Source organism: Hyla sarda, chromosome 3 (genome assembly GCF_029499605.1).
Source record: "Hyla sarda isolate aHylSar1 chromosome 3, aHylSar1.hap1, whole genome shotgun sequence".
NCBI lineage: Eukaryota > Metazoa > Chordata > Amphibia > Anura > Hylidae > Hyla > Hyla sarda.
Genome location: NC_079191.1, coordinates 305,451,199 through 305,465,987, shown reverse-complemented (window position 1 = coordinate 305,465,987; position 14,789 = coordinate 305,451,199). Strand labels below are relative to the sequence as shown.

General features: G+C 42.2%; 2 pseudogenes; both read left to right on the top strand.

Annotated features, from left to right (window-relative positions):
- Positions 1–5,505: 5,505 nt before the first annotated feature.
- On the top strand, positions 5,506–5,608 carry LOC130363376 (U2 spliceosomal RNA; annotated as a pseudogene).
- Positions 5,609–11,922: 6,314 nt separating this feature from the next.
- On the top strand, positions 11,923–12,025 carry LOC130363375 (U2 spliceosomal RNA; annotated as a pseudogene).
- Positions 12,026–14,789: the final 2,764 nt, after the last annotated feature.

The window sequence follows — 14,789 nt, the reverse complement described above, 5'->3', positions numbered from 1 at the left end:
TTGCATCCAGGACCCTTAGCACTGTGATATGCTACTCAATACCACTGGCATGGCCAGGTGTAAACAACATCTGACCTTTGTTGTGTATGTAACCATGGAGATTGTGATGTCACCTAGGCCCACCAAAGAACAGCCTTGTCAGAAGCAGCACTGCCATGATCAGAAGCAGCAGCACCATAAGTTTTCAAATAAGCTGGATTTAACCAAGACAAGTGAGTCCAATAGGATGCAGGTATGTCCTCTATCCTTACAGCTTCCCGTGGCTGTTGGTTTTATACCGTTTGGGGACAGCCAAGGAGGCGTCAGCAGGCAACACAGGTAAGTGTGTGCTTGTGTGTGTGTGTGTGTGTGTGTGTGTGTGTTTCCTATGCAGATCCTAAACCCAGTATCAAATGCAAGTAGGAGGAGTAAGAAGGGTTCCTGCCAAAGCCAGGTTATGGATTGCATTTAAAAATGGTCCATCAGAGTGAAATGGACTCCCATCTTCCTGCTTAGCAATAATGATATGGGTTTAGGGCCTGCTGTGTGTACTGGTGGGTGACTGCCACCCAGCCAGAGTGTGTATGGGAGGCTGCCAGCCAGCCTACCTTCCTACAAGTAGTGATGGTGCATGTGAAGGGGACAGCGTTGGTTCCTCCCCTTTCACAGTTATCACTTCTCATTCTTCCTTTTGGCTGGTATCAAATGTGGTGTCTGTTTATATCAGTTTATATCAGTTTACTATCTGATATGTCCCCTATCTGGTAGCATATATTAAGTGCACCACCAGGGTTCAGTGTTGGAAAGAAAGATTACCTGTTTATTTACTGCTGCAGCTGCTTGCTGGCTAGTCCAGTGGGCCCCTACTGCAGGCAAAAGACAATAGGTGGTGCCGCTTGTGTCTGGCCCCTGTTGCAGCGACCAGGCACAGGACTGCTGCTGCTGAATGTCCTCTTTAATTGAATAAGCTCAGCAACCAGCACACCTGTGCAGGTTGGACATGAGATGATAGGTAGCTGTCTTTCAGGTAGTGGGTGCTGAATCTTGTTAATTGACATGGGGGTGTCATTGCTGTTGATTGACCATGCATTGGTACTGTGGTATTGGAATAATAAAAACAAATGTTGCCAGCCAACCATCCATTGCAATAATGGATAGGACATCAGCTATGAGGCATTTGTTTGTACAAACTGCTGCTCACAACTAATGTTGTAATATAGTGTCTCCATCTGCTGGTGGTATTGAATAAGCAATAGTGCAATGATAGGGTCTGAAAAAGAAGAAAAATAAGAAGCAGCAGCATAGGAAAAAAGGAGGAAAGAAGGAAAACATGGAGAGAAGAAAAAAAGAAGGTTAAAAAAAAAGGTGAAAACATGTTTAAAAAAGTATTTCCATCTTTCTCTCTCTCTATATATGTATATATATATATATATATATATATATATATATATATATATATATATTTAAAAGAAAAAAGAAAAAAAAAAAAAAATATATATATATATATATATATATATATATATACATATAGAAAGAGAGAAAGAGATAGATAGATAGATAGATAGATAGATAGATAGATACATACATACATACATTACATACATTACATACATACATTACATACATACATACATACATATGTGTGTATTGTTGGAGTTGCAAACATGGGTGCACTTGACAAACTCAGTGCGGCTATTCCCCATTGAAAGATTGTTGCATCCAGGACCCTTAGCACTGTGATATGCTACTCAATACCACTGGCATGGCCAGGTGTAAACAACATCTGACCTTTGTTGTGTATGTAACCATGGAGATTGTGATGTCACCTAGGCCCACCAAAGAACAGCCTTGTCAGAAGCAGCACTGCCATGAGCAGAAGCAGCAGATCCATAGGTTTTCAAATAAGCTGGATTTAACCAAGACAAGTGAGTCCAATAGGATGCAGGTATGTCCTCTATCCTTACAGCTTCCCGTGGCTGTTGGTTTTATACCGTTTGGGGACAGCCAAGGAGGCGTCAGCAGGCAACACAGGTAAGTGTGTGCTTGTGTGTGTGTGTGTGTGTGTGTGTTTCCTATGCAGATCCTAAACCCAGTATCAAATGCAAGTAGGAGGAGTAAGAAGGGTTCCTGCCAAATCCAGGTTATGGATTGCATTTAAAAATGGTCCATCAGAGTGAAATGGACTCCCATCTTCCTGCTTAGCAATAATGATATGGGTTTAGGGTCTGCTGTGTGTACTGGTGGGTGACTGCCACCCAGCCAGAGTGTGTATGGGAGGCTGCCAGCCAGCCTCCCTTCCTACAAGTAGTGATGGTGCATGTGAAGGGGACAGCGTTGGTTCCTCCCCTTTCACAGTTATCACTTCTCATTCTTCCTTTTGGCTGGTATCAAATGTGGTGTCTGTTTATATCAGTTTAATATCTGATATGTCCCCTATCTGGTAGCATATATTAAGTGCACCACCAGGGTTCAGTGTTGGAAAGAAAGATTACCTGTTTATTTGCTGCAGCTGCTTGCTGGCTAGTCCAGTGGGCCCCTACTGCAGGCAAAAGACAATAGGTGGTGCCGCTTGTGTCTGGCCCCTGTTGGAGCGACCAGGCACAGGACTGCTGCTGCTGAATGTCCTCTTTAATTGAATAAGCTCAGCAACCAGCACACCTGTGCAGGTTGGACATGACATGATAGGTAGCTGTCTTTCAGGTAGTGGGTGCTGAATCTTGTTAATTGACCATGCATTGGTACTGTGGTATTGGAATAATTAAAACAAATGTTGCCAGCCAGCCATCCATTGCAATAATGGATAGGACATCAGCTATGAGGCATTTGTTTGTACAAACTGCTGCTCACAACTAATGTTGTAATATAGTGTCTCCATCTGCTGGTGGTATTGAATAAGCAATAGTGCAATGATAGGGTCTGAAAAAGAAGAAAAATAAGAAGCAGCAGCATAGGAAAAAAGGAGGAAAGAAGGAAAACATGGAGAGAAGAAAAAAAGAAGGTAAAAAAAAGGTGAAAACATGTTTAAAAAAGTATTTCCATCTCTCTCTCTCTCTATATATGTATATATATATATATATATATATATATTTAAAAGAAAAAAAAATTATATATATATATATATATATATATATATACATATAGAGAGAGAGAGAGAAAGAGATAGATAGATAGATAGATAGATAGATACACATACATACATACATACATACATACATACATACATACATATATATGTGTGTATTGTTGGAGTTGCAAACATGGGTGCACTTGACAAACTCAGTGCGGCTATTCCCCATTGAAAGATTGTTGCATCCAGGACCCTTAGCACTGTGATATGCTACTCAATACCACTGGCATGGCCAGGTGTAAACAACATCTGACCTTTGTTGTGTATGTAACCATGGAGATTGTGATGTCACCTAGGCCCACCAAAGAACAGCCTTGTCAGAAGCAGCACTGCCATGATCAGAAGCAGCAGCACCATAAGTTTTCAAATAAGCTGGATTTAACCAAGACAAGTGAGTCCAATAGGATGCAGGTATGTCCTCTATCCTTACAGCTTCCCGTGGCTGTTGGTTTTATACCGTTTGGGGACAGCCAAGGAGGCGTCAGCAGACAACACAGGTAAGTGTGTGCTTGTGTGTGTGTGTGTGTGTGTGTGTTTCCTATGCAGATCCTAAACCCAGTATCAAATGCAAGTAGGAGGAGTAAGAAGGGTTCCTGCCAAAGCCAGGTTATGGATTGCATTTAAAAATGGTCCATCAGAGTGAAATGGACTCCCATCTTCCTGCTTAGCAATAATGATATGGGTTTAGGGCCTGCTGTGTGTACTGGTGGGTGACTGCCACCCAGCCAGAGTGTGTATGGGAGGCTGCCAGCCAGCCTCCCTTCCTACAAGTAGTGATGGTGCATGTGAAGGGGACAGCGTTGGTTCCTCCCCTTTCACAGTTATCACTTCTCATTCTTCCTTTTGGCTGGTATCAAATGTGGTGTCTGTTTATATCAGTTTAATATCTGATATGTCCCCTATCTGGTAGCATATATTAAGTGCACCACCAGGGTTCAGTGTTGGAAAGAAAGATTACCTGTTTATTTACTGCTGCAGCTGCTTGCTGGCTAGTCCAGTGGGCCCTTACTGCAGGCAAAAGACAATAGGTGGTGCCGCTTGTGTCTGGCCCCTGTTGGAGCGACCAGGCACAGGACTGCTGCTGCTGAATGTCCTCTTTAATTGAATAAGCTCAGCAACCAGCACACCTGTGCAGGTTGGACATGACATGATAGGTAGCTGTCTTTCAGGTAGTGGGTGCTGAATCTTGTTAATTGACATGGGGGTGTCATTGCTGTTGATTGACCATGCATTGGTACTGTGGTATTGGAATAATAAAAACAAATGTTGCCAGCCAACCATCCTTTGCAATAATGGATAGGACATCAGCTATGAGGCATTTGTTTGTACAAACTGCTGCTCACAACTAATGTTGTAATATAGTGTCTCCATCTGCTGGTGGTATTGAATAAGCAATAGTGCAATGATAGGGTCTGAAAAAGAAGAAAAATAAGAAGCAGCAGCATAGGAAAAAAGGAGGAAAGAAGGAAAACATGGAGAGAAGAAAAAAAGAAGGTTAAAAAAAAAGGTGAAAACATGTTTAAAAAAGTATTTCCATCTCTCTCTCTCTCTCTCTCTCTCTCTCTCTCTCTCTCTCTCTCTCTATATATATATATATACATATAGAAAGAGAGAAAGAGATAGATAGATAGATACATACATACATACATACATACATACATACATACATACATACATATGTGTGTATTGTTGGAGTTGCAAACATGGGTGCACTTGACAAACTCAGTGCGGCTATTCCCCATTGAAAGATTGTTGCATCCAGGACCCTTAGCACTGTGATATGCTACTCAATACCACTGGCATGGCCAGGTGTAAACAACATCTGACCTTTGTTGTGTATGTAACCATGGAGATTGTGATGTCACCTAGGCCCACCAAAGAACAGCCTTGTCAGAAGCAGCACTGCCATGAGCAGAAGCAGCAGATCCATAGGTTTTCAAATAAGCTGGATTTAACCAAGACAAGTGAGTCCAATAGGATGCAGGTATGTCCTCTATCCTTACAGCTTCCCGTGGCTGTTGGTTTTATACCGTTTGGGGACAGCCAAGGAGGCGTCAGCAGGCAACACAGGTAAGTGTGTGCTTGTGTGTGTGTGTGTGTGTGTGTTTCCTATGCAGATCCTAAACCCAGTATCAAATGCAAGTAGGAGGAGTAAGAAGGGTTCCTGCCAAAGCCAGGTTATGGATTGCATTTAAAAATGGTCCATCAGAGTAAAATGGACTCCCATCTTCCTGCTTAGCAATAATGATATTGGTTTAGGGTCTGCTGTGTGTACTGGTGGGTGACTGCCACCCAGCCAGAGTGTGTATGGGAGGCTGCCAGCCAGCCTCCCTTCCTACAAGTAGTGATGGTGCATGTGAAGGGGACAGCGTTGGTTCCTCCCCTTTCACAGTTATCACTTCTCATTCTTCCTTTTGGCTGGTATCAAATGTGGTGTCTGTTTATATCAGTTTAATATCTGATATGTCCCCTATCTGGTAGCATATATTAAATGCACCACCAGGGTTCAGTGTTGGAAAGAAAGATTACCTGTTTATTTGCTGCAGCTGCTTGCTGGCTAGTCCAGTGGGCCCCTACTGCAGGCAAAAGACAATAGATGGTGTCGCTTGTGTCTGGCCCCTGTTGGAGCGACCAAGCACAGGACTGCTGCTGCTGAATGTCCTCTTTAATTGAATAAGCTCAGCAACCAGCACACCTGTGCAGGTTGGACATGACATGATAGGTAGCTGTCTTTCAGGTAGTGGGTGCTGAATCTTGTTAATTGACATGGGGGTGTCATTGCTGTTGATTGACCATGCATTGGTACTGTGGTATTGGAATAATTAAAACAAATGTTGCCAGCCAGCCATCCATTGCAATAATGGATAGGACATCAGCTATGAGGCATTTGTTTGTACAAACTGCTGCTCACGACTAATGTTGTAATATAGTGTCTCCATCTGCTGGTGGTATTGAATAAGCAATAGTGCAATGATAGGGTCTGAAAAAGGAGTAAAATAAGAAGCAGCAGCATAGGAAAAAAGGAGGAAAGAAGGAAAACATGGAGAGAAGAAAAAAAGAAGGTAAAAAAAAGGTGAAAACATGTTTAAAAAAGTATTTCCATCTCTCTCTCTCTCTATATATGTATATATATATATATATATATATTTAAAAGAAAAAAAAATTATATATATATATATATATATATATATATATATACACATATAGAGAGAGAGAAAGAGATAGATAGATAGATAGATAGATACACATACATACATACATACAACATACATACATACATACATATGTGTGTATTGTTGGAGTTGCAAACATGGGTGCACTTGACAAACTCAGTGCGGCTATTCCCCATTGAAAGATTGTTGCATCCAGGACCCTTAGCACTGTGATATGCTACTCAATACCACTGGCATGGCCAGGTGTAAACAACATCTGACCTTTGTTGTGTATGTAACCATGGAGATTGTGATGTCACCTAGGCCCACCAAAGAACAGCCTTGTCAGAAGCAGCACTGCCATGATAAGAAGCAGCAGCACCATAAGTTTTCAAATAAGCTGGATTTAACCAAGACAAGTGAGTCCAATAGGATGCAGGTATGTCCTCTATCCTTACAGCTTCCCGTGGCTGTTGGTTTTATACCGTTTGGGGACAGCCAAGGAGGCGTCAGCAGACAACACAGGTAAGTGTGTGCTTGTGTGTGTGTGTGTGTGTGTGTGTGTGTGTGTGTGTTTCCTATGCAGATCCTAAACCCAGTATCAAATGCAAGTAGGAGGAGTAAGAAGGGTTCCTGCCAAAGCCAGGTTATGGATTGCATTTAAAAATGGTCCATCAGAGTGAAATGGACTCCCATCTTCCTGCTTAGCAATAATGATATGGGTTTAGGGCCTGCTGTGTGTACTGGTGGGTGACTGCCACCCAGCCAGAGTGTGTATGGGAGGCTGCCAGCCAGCCTACCTTCCTACAAGTAGTGATGGTGCATGTGAAGGGGACAGCGTTGGTTCCTCCCCTTTCACAGTTATCACTTCTCATTCTTCCTTTTGGCTGGTATCAAATGTGGTGTCTGTTTATATCAGTTTAATATCTGATATGTCCCCTATCTGGTAGCATATATTAAGTGCACCACCAGGGTTCAGTGTTGGAAAGAAAGATTACCTGTTTATTTACTGCTGCAGCTGCTTGCTGGCTAGTCCAGTGGGCCCCTACTGCAGGCAAAAGACAATAGGTGGTGCCGCTTGTGTCTGGCCCCTGTTGGAGCGACCAGGCACAGGACTGCTGCTGCTGAATGTCCTCTTTAATTGAATAAGCTCAGCAACCAGCACACCTGAGCAGGTTGGACATGACATGATAGGTAGCTGTCTTTCAGGTAGTGGGTGCTGAATCTTGTTAATTGACATGGGGGTGTCATTGCTGTTGATTTACCATGCATTGGTACTGTGGTATTGGAATAATAAAAACAAATGTTGCCAGCCAACCATCCATTGCAATAATGGATAGGACATCAGCTATGAGGCATTTGTTTGTACAAACTGCTGCTCACAACTAATGTTGTAATATAGTGTCTCCATCTGCTGGTGGTATTGAATAAGCAATAGTGCAATGATAGGGTCTGAAAAAGAAGAAAAATAAGAAGCAGCAGCATAGGAAAAAAGGAGGAAAGAAGGAAAACATGGAGAGAAGAAAAAAAGAAGGTTAAAAAAAAAGGTGAAAACATGTTTAAAAAAGTATTTCCATCTCTCTCTCTCTCTCTCTCTCTCTATATATATATACATATATATATATATATATACATATAGAAAGAGAGAAAGAGAGAAAGAGAGAAAGAGATAGATAGATAGATAGATAGATAGATACATACATACATACATACATACATACATACATACATACATATGTGTGTATTGTTGGAGTTGCAAACATGGGTGCACTTGACAAACTCAGTGCGGCTATTCCCCATTGAAAGATTGTTGCATCCAGGACCCTTAGCAGTGTGATATGCTACTCAATACCACTGGCATGGCCAGGTGTAAACAACATCTGACCTTTGTTGTGTATGTAACCATGGAGATTGTGATGTCACCTAGGCCCACCAAAGAACAGCCTTGTCAGAAGCAGCACTGCCATGAGCAGAAGCAGCAGATCCATAGGTTTTCAAATAAGCTGGATTTAACCAAGACAAGTGAGTCCAATAGGATGCAGGTATGTCCTCTATCCTTACAGCTTCCCGTGGCTGTTGGTTTTATACCGTTTGGGGACAGCCAAGGAGGCGTCAGCAGGCAACACAGGTAAGTGTGTGCTTGTGTGTGTGTGTGTGTGTGTGTTTCCTATGCAGATCCTAAACCCAGTATCAAATGCAAGTAGGAGGAGTAAGAAGGGTTCCTGCCAAAGCCAGGTTATGGATTGCATTTAAAAATGGTCCATCAGAGTGAAATGGACTCCCATCTTCCTGCTTAGCAATAATGATATGGGTTTAGGGTCTGCTGTGTGTACTGGTGGGTGACTGCCACCCAGCCAGAGTGTGTATGGGAGGCTGCCAGCCAGCCTCCCTTCCTACAAGTAGTGATGGTGCATGTGAAGGGGACAGCGTTGGTTCCTCCCCTTTCACAGTTGTCACTTCTCATTCTTCCTTTTGGCTGGTATCAAATGTGGTGTCTGTTTATATCAGTTTAATATCTGATATGTCCCCTATCTGGTAGCATATATTAAGTGCACCACCAGGGTTCAGTGTTGGAAAGAAAGATTACCTGTTTATTTGCTGCAGCTGCTTGCTGGCTAGTCCAGTGGGCCCCTACTGCAGGCAAAAGACAATAGGTGGTGCCGCTTGTGTCTGGCCCCTGTTGGAGCGACCAGGCACAGGACTGCTGCTGCTGAATGTCCTCTTTAATTGAATAAGCTCAGCAACCAGCTCACCTGTGCAGGTTGGACATGACATGATAGGTAGCTGTCTTTCAGGTAGTGGGTGCTGAATCTTGTTAATTGACCATGCATTGGTACTGTGGTATTGGAATAATTAAAACAAATGTTGCCAGCCAGCCATCCATTGCAATAATGGATAGGACATCAGCTATGAGGCATTTGTTTGTACAAACTGCTGCTCACAACTAATGTTGTAATATAGTGTCTCCATCTGCTGGTGGTATTGAATAAGCAATAGTGCAATGATAGGGTCTGAAAAAGAAGAAAAATAAGAAGCAGCAGCATAGGAAAAAAGGAGGAAAGAAGGAAAACATGGAGAGAAGAAAAAAAGAAGGTAAAAAAAAGGTGAAAACATGTTTAAAAAAGTATTTCCATCTCTCTCTCTCTATATATGTATGTATATATATATATATATATATATATATATATATATATTTAAAAGAAAAAAAAATTATATATATATATATATATATATATATACATATAGAGAGAGAGAAAGAGATAGATAGATAGATAGATAGATAGATACACATACATACATACATACATACATACATACATACATACAACATACATACATATATATGTGTGTATTGTTGGAGTTGCAAACATGGGTGCACTTGACAAACTCAGTGCGGCTATTCCCCATTGAAAGATTGTTGCATCCAGGACCCTTAGCACTGTGATATGCTACTCAATACCACTGGCATGGCCAGGTGTAAACAACATCTGACCTTTGTTGTGTATGTAACCATGGAGATTGTGATGTCACCTAGGCCCACCAAAGAACAGCCTTGTCAGAAGCAGCACTGCCATGATCAGAAGCAGCAGCACCATAAGTTTTCAAATAAGCTGGATTTAACCAAGACAAGTGAGTCCAATAGGATGCAGGTATGTCCTCTATCCTTACAGCTTCCCGTGGCTGTTGGTTTTATACCGTTTGGGGACAGCCAAGGAGGCGTCAGCAGACAACACAGGTAAGTGTGTGCTTGTGTGTGTGTGTGTGTGTGTGTTTCCTATGCAGATCCTAAACCCAGTATCAAATGCAAGTAGGAGGAGTAAGAAGGGTTCCTGCCAAAGCCAGGTTATGGATTGCATTTAAAAATGGTCCATCAGAGTGAAATGGACTCCCATCTTCCTGCTTAGCAATAATGATATGGGTTTAGGGCCTGCTGTGTGTACTGGTGGGTGACTGCCACCCAGCCAGAGTGTGTATGGGAGGCTGCCAGCCAGCCTCCCTTCCTACAAGTAGTGATGGTGCATGTGAAGGGGACAGCGTTGGTTCCTCCCCTTTCACAGTTATCACTTCTCATTCTTCCTTTTGGCTGGTATCAAATGTGGTGTCTGTTTATATCAGTTTAATATCTGATATGTCCCCTATCTGGTAGCATATATTAAGTGCACCACCAGGGTTCAGTGTTGGAAAGAAAGATTACCTGTTTATTTACTGCTGCAGCTGCTTGCTGGCTAGTCCAGTGGGCCCCTACTGCAGGCAAAAGACAATAGGTGGTGCCGCTTGTGTCTGGCCCCTGTTGGAGCGACCAGGCACAGGACTGCTGCTGCTGAATGTCCTCTTTAATTGAATAAGCTCAGCAACCAGCACACCTGAGCAGGTTGGACATGACATGATAGGTAGCTGTCTTTCAGGTAGTGGGTGCTGAATCTTGTTAATTGACATGGGGGTGTCATTGCTGTTGATTGACCATGCATTGGTACTGTGGTATTGGAATAATAAAAACAAATGTTGCCAGCCAACCATCCATTGCAATAATGGATAGGACATCAGCTATGAGGCATTTGTTTGTACAAACTGCTGCTCACAACTAATGTTGTAATATAGTGTCTCCATCTGCTGGTGGTATTGAATAAGCAATAGTGCAATGATAGGGTCTGAAAAAGAAGAAAAATAAGAAGCAGCAGCATAGGAAAAAAGGAGGAAAGAAGGAAAACATGGAGAGAAGAAAAAAAGAAGGTTAAAAAAAAAGGTGAAAACATGTTTAAAAAAGTATTTCCATCTCTCTCTCTCTCTCTCTCTCTCTCTCTCTCTCTCTCTCTCTCTCTCTCTCTCTCTCTCTCTCTCTATATATATACATATAGAAAGAGAGATAGATAGATAGATAGATAGATAGATAGATAGATACATACATACATACATACATACATACATACATACATACATACATATGTGTGTATTGTTGGAGTTGCAAACATGGGTGCACTTGACAAACTCAGTGCGGCTATTCCCCATTGAAAGATTGTTGCATCCAGGACCCTTAGCACTGTGATATGCTACTCAATACCACTGGCATGGCCAGGTGTAAACAACATCTGACCTTTGTTGTGTATGTAACCATGGAGATTGTGATGTCACCTAGGCCCACCAAAGAACAGCCTTGTCAGAAGCAGCACTGCCATGAGCAGAAGCAGCAGATCCATATGTTTTCAAATAAGCTGGATTTAACCAAGACAAGTGAGTCCAATAGGATGCAGGTATGTCCTCTATCCTTACAGCTTCCCGTGGCTGTTGGTTTTATACCGTTTGGGGACAGCCAAGGAGGCGTCAGCAGGCAACACAGGTAAGTGTGTGCTTGTGTGTGTGTGTGTGTGTGTGTTTCCTATGCAGATCCTAAACCCAGTATCAAATGCAAGTAGGAGGAGTAAGAAGGGTTCCTGCCAAAGCCAGGTTATGGATTGCATTTAAAAATGGTCCATCAGAGTGAAATGGACTCCCATCTTCCTGCTTAGCAATAATGATATGGGTTTAGGGTCTGCTGTGTGTACTGGTGGGTGACTGCCACCCAGCCAGAGTGTGTATGGGAGGCTGCCAGCCAGCCTCCCTTCCTACAAGTAGTGATGGTGCATGTGAAGGGGACAGCGTTGGTTCCTCCCCTTTCACAGTTATCACTTCTCATTCTTCCTTTTGGCTGGTATCAAATGTGGTGTCTGTTTATATCAGTTTAATATCTGATATGTCCCCTATCTGGTAGCATATATTAAATGCACCACCAGGGTTCAGTGTTGGAAAGAAAGATTACCTGTTTATTTGCTGCAGCTGCTTGCTGGCTAGTCCAGTGGGCCCCTACTGCAGGCAAAAGACAATAGGTGGTGCCGCTTGTGTCTGGCCCCTGTTGGAGCGACCAGGCACAGGACTGCTGCTGCTGAATGTCCTCTTTAATTGAATAAGCTCAGCAACCAGCACACCTGTGCAGGTTGGACATGACATGATAGGTAGCTGTCTTTCAGGTAGTGGGTGCTGAATCTTGTTAATTGACATGGGGGTGTCATTGCTGTTGATTGACCATGCATTGGTACTGTGGTATTGGAATAATAAAAACAAATGTTGCCAGCCAACCATCCATTGCAATAATGGATAGGACATCAGCTATGAGGCATTTGTTTGTACAAACTGCTGCTCACAACTAATGTTGTAATATAGTGTCTCCATCTGCTGGTGGTATTGAATAAGCAATAGTGCAATGATAGGGTCTGAAAAAGAAGAAAAATAAGAAGCAGCAGCATAGGAAAAAAGGAGGAAAGAAGGAAAACATGGAGAGAAGAAAAAAAGAAGGTTAAAAAAAAAGGTGAAAACATGTTTAAAAAAGTATTTCCATCTCTCTCTCTCTCTCTCTCTCTCTCTCTCTATATATATATATATATACATATAGAAAGAGAGAAAGAGATAGATAGATAGATAGATAGATAGATAGATACATACATACATACATACATACATACATACATACATACATATGTGTGTATTGTTGGAGTTGCAAACATGGGTGCACTTGACAAACTCAGTGCGGCTATTCCCCATTGAAAGATTGTTGCATCCAGGACCCTTAGCACTGTGATATGCTACTCAATACCACTGGCATGGCCAGGTGTAAACAACATCTGACCTTTGTTGTGTATGTAACCATGGAGATTGTGATGTCACCTAGGCCCACCAAAGAACAGCCTTGTCAGAAGCAGCACTGCCATGAGCAGAAGCAGCAGATCCATAGGTTTTCAAATAAGCTGGATTTAACCAAGACAAGTGAGTCCAATAGGATGCAGGTATGTCCTCTATCCTTACAGCTTCCCGTGGCTGTTGGTTTTATACCGTTTGGGGACAGCCAAGGAGGCGTCAGCAGGCAACACAGGTAAGTGTGTGCTTGTGTGTGTGTGTGTGTGTGTTTCCTATGCAGATCCTAAACCCAGTATCAAATGCAAGTAGGAGGAGTAAGAAGGGTTCCTGCCAAAGCCAGGTTATGGATTGCATTTAAAAATGGTCCATCAGAGTGAAATGGACTCCCATCTTCCTGCTTAGCAATAATGATATGGGTTTAGGGTCTGCTGTGTGTACTGGTGGGTGACTGCCACCCAGCCAGAGTGTGTATGGGAGGCTGCCAGCCAGCCTCCCTTCCTACAAGTAGTGATGGTGCATGTGAAGGGGACAGCGTTGGTTCCTCCCCTTTCACAGTTATCACTTCTCATTCTTCCTTTTGGCTGGTATCAAATGTGGTGTTTGGTTATATCAGTTTAATATCTGATATGTCCCCTATCTGGTAGCATATATTAAATGCACCACCAGGGTTCAGTGTTGGAAAGAAAGATTACCTGTTTATTTGCTGCAGCTGCTTGCTGGCTAGTCCAGTGGGCCCCTACTGCAGGCAAAAGACAATAGGTGGTGCCGCTTGTGTCTGGCCCCTGTTGGAGCAACCAGGCACAGGACTGCTGCTGCTGAATGTCCTCTTTAATTGAATAAGCTCAGCAACCAGCACACCTGTGCAGGTTGGACATGACATGATAGGTAGCTGTCTTTCAGGTAGTGGGTGCTGAATCTTGTTAATTGACATGGGGGTGTCATTGCTGTTGATTGACCATGCATTGGTACTGTGGTATTGGAATAATTAAAACAAATGTTGCCAGCCAGCCATCCATTGCAATAATGGATAGGACATCAGCTATGAGGCATTTGTTTGTACAAACTGCTGCTCACGACTAATGTTGTAATATAGTGTCTCCATCTGCTGGTGGTATTGAATAAGCAATAGTGCAATGATAGGGTCTGAAAAAGGAGTAAAATAAGAAGCAGCAGCATAGGAAAAAAGGAGGAAAGAAGGAAAACATGGAGAGAAGAAAAAAAGAAGGTAAAAAAAAGGTGAAAACATGTTTAAAAAAGTATTTCCATCTCTCTCTCTCTCTATATATGTATATATATATATATATATATATATATATATATATATATATATATTTAAAAGAAAAAAATTTATATATATATATATACATATAGAGAGAGAGAAAGAGATAGATAGATAGATAGATAGATACACATATACACATATACACATATACACATATACACATATACACATATACACATATACACATACACACATACACACATACACACATACACACATACACACATACACACATACATACATACATATGTGTGTATTGTTGGAGTTGCAAACATGGGTGCACTTGACAAACTCAGTGCGACTATTCCCCATTGAAAGATTGTTGCATCCAGGAACCTTAGCACTGTGATATGCTACTCAATACCACTGGCATGGCCAGGTGTAAACAACATCTGACCTTTGTTGTGTATGTAACCATGGAGATTGTGATGTCACCTAGGCCCACCAAAGAACAGCCTTGTCAGAAGCAGCACCATAAGTTTTCAAATAAGCTGGATTTAACCAAGACAAGTGAGTCCAATAGGTTGCAGGTATGTCCTCTATCCTTACAGCTTCCCGTGGCTGTTGGTTTTATACCGTTTGG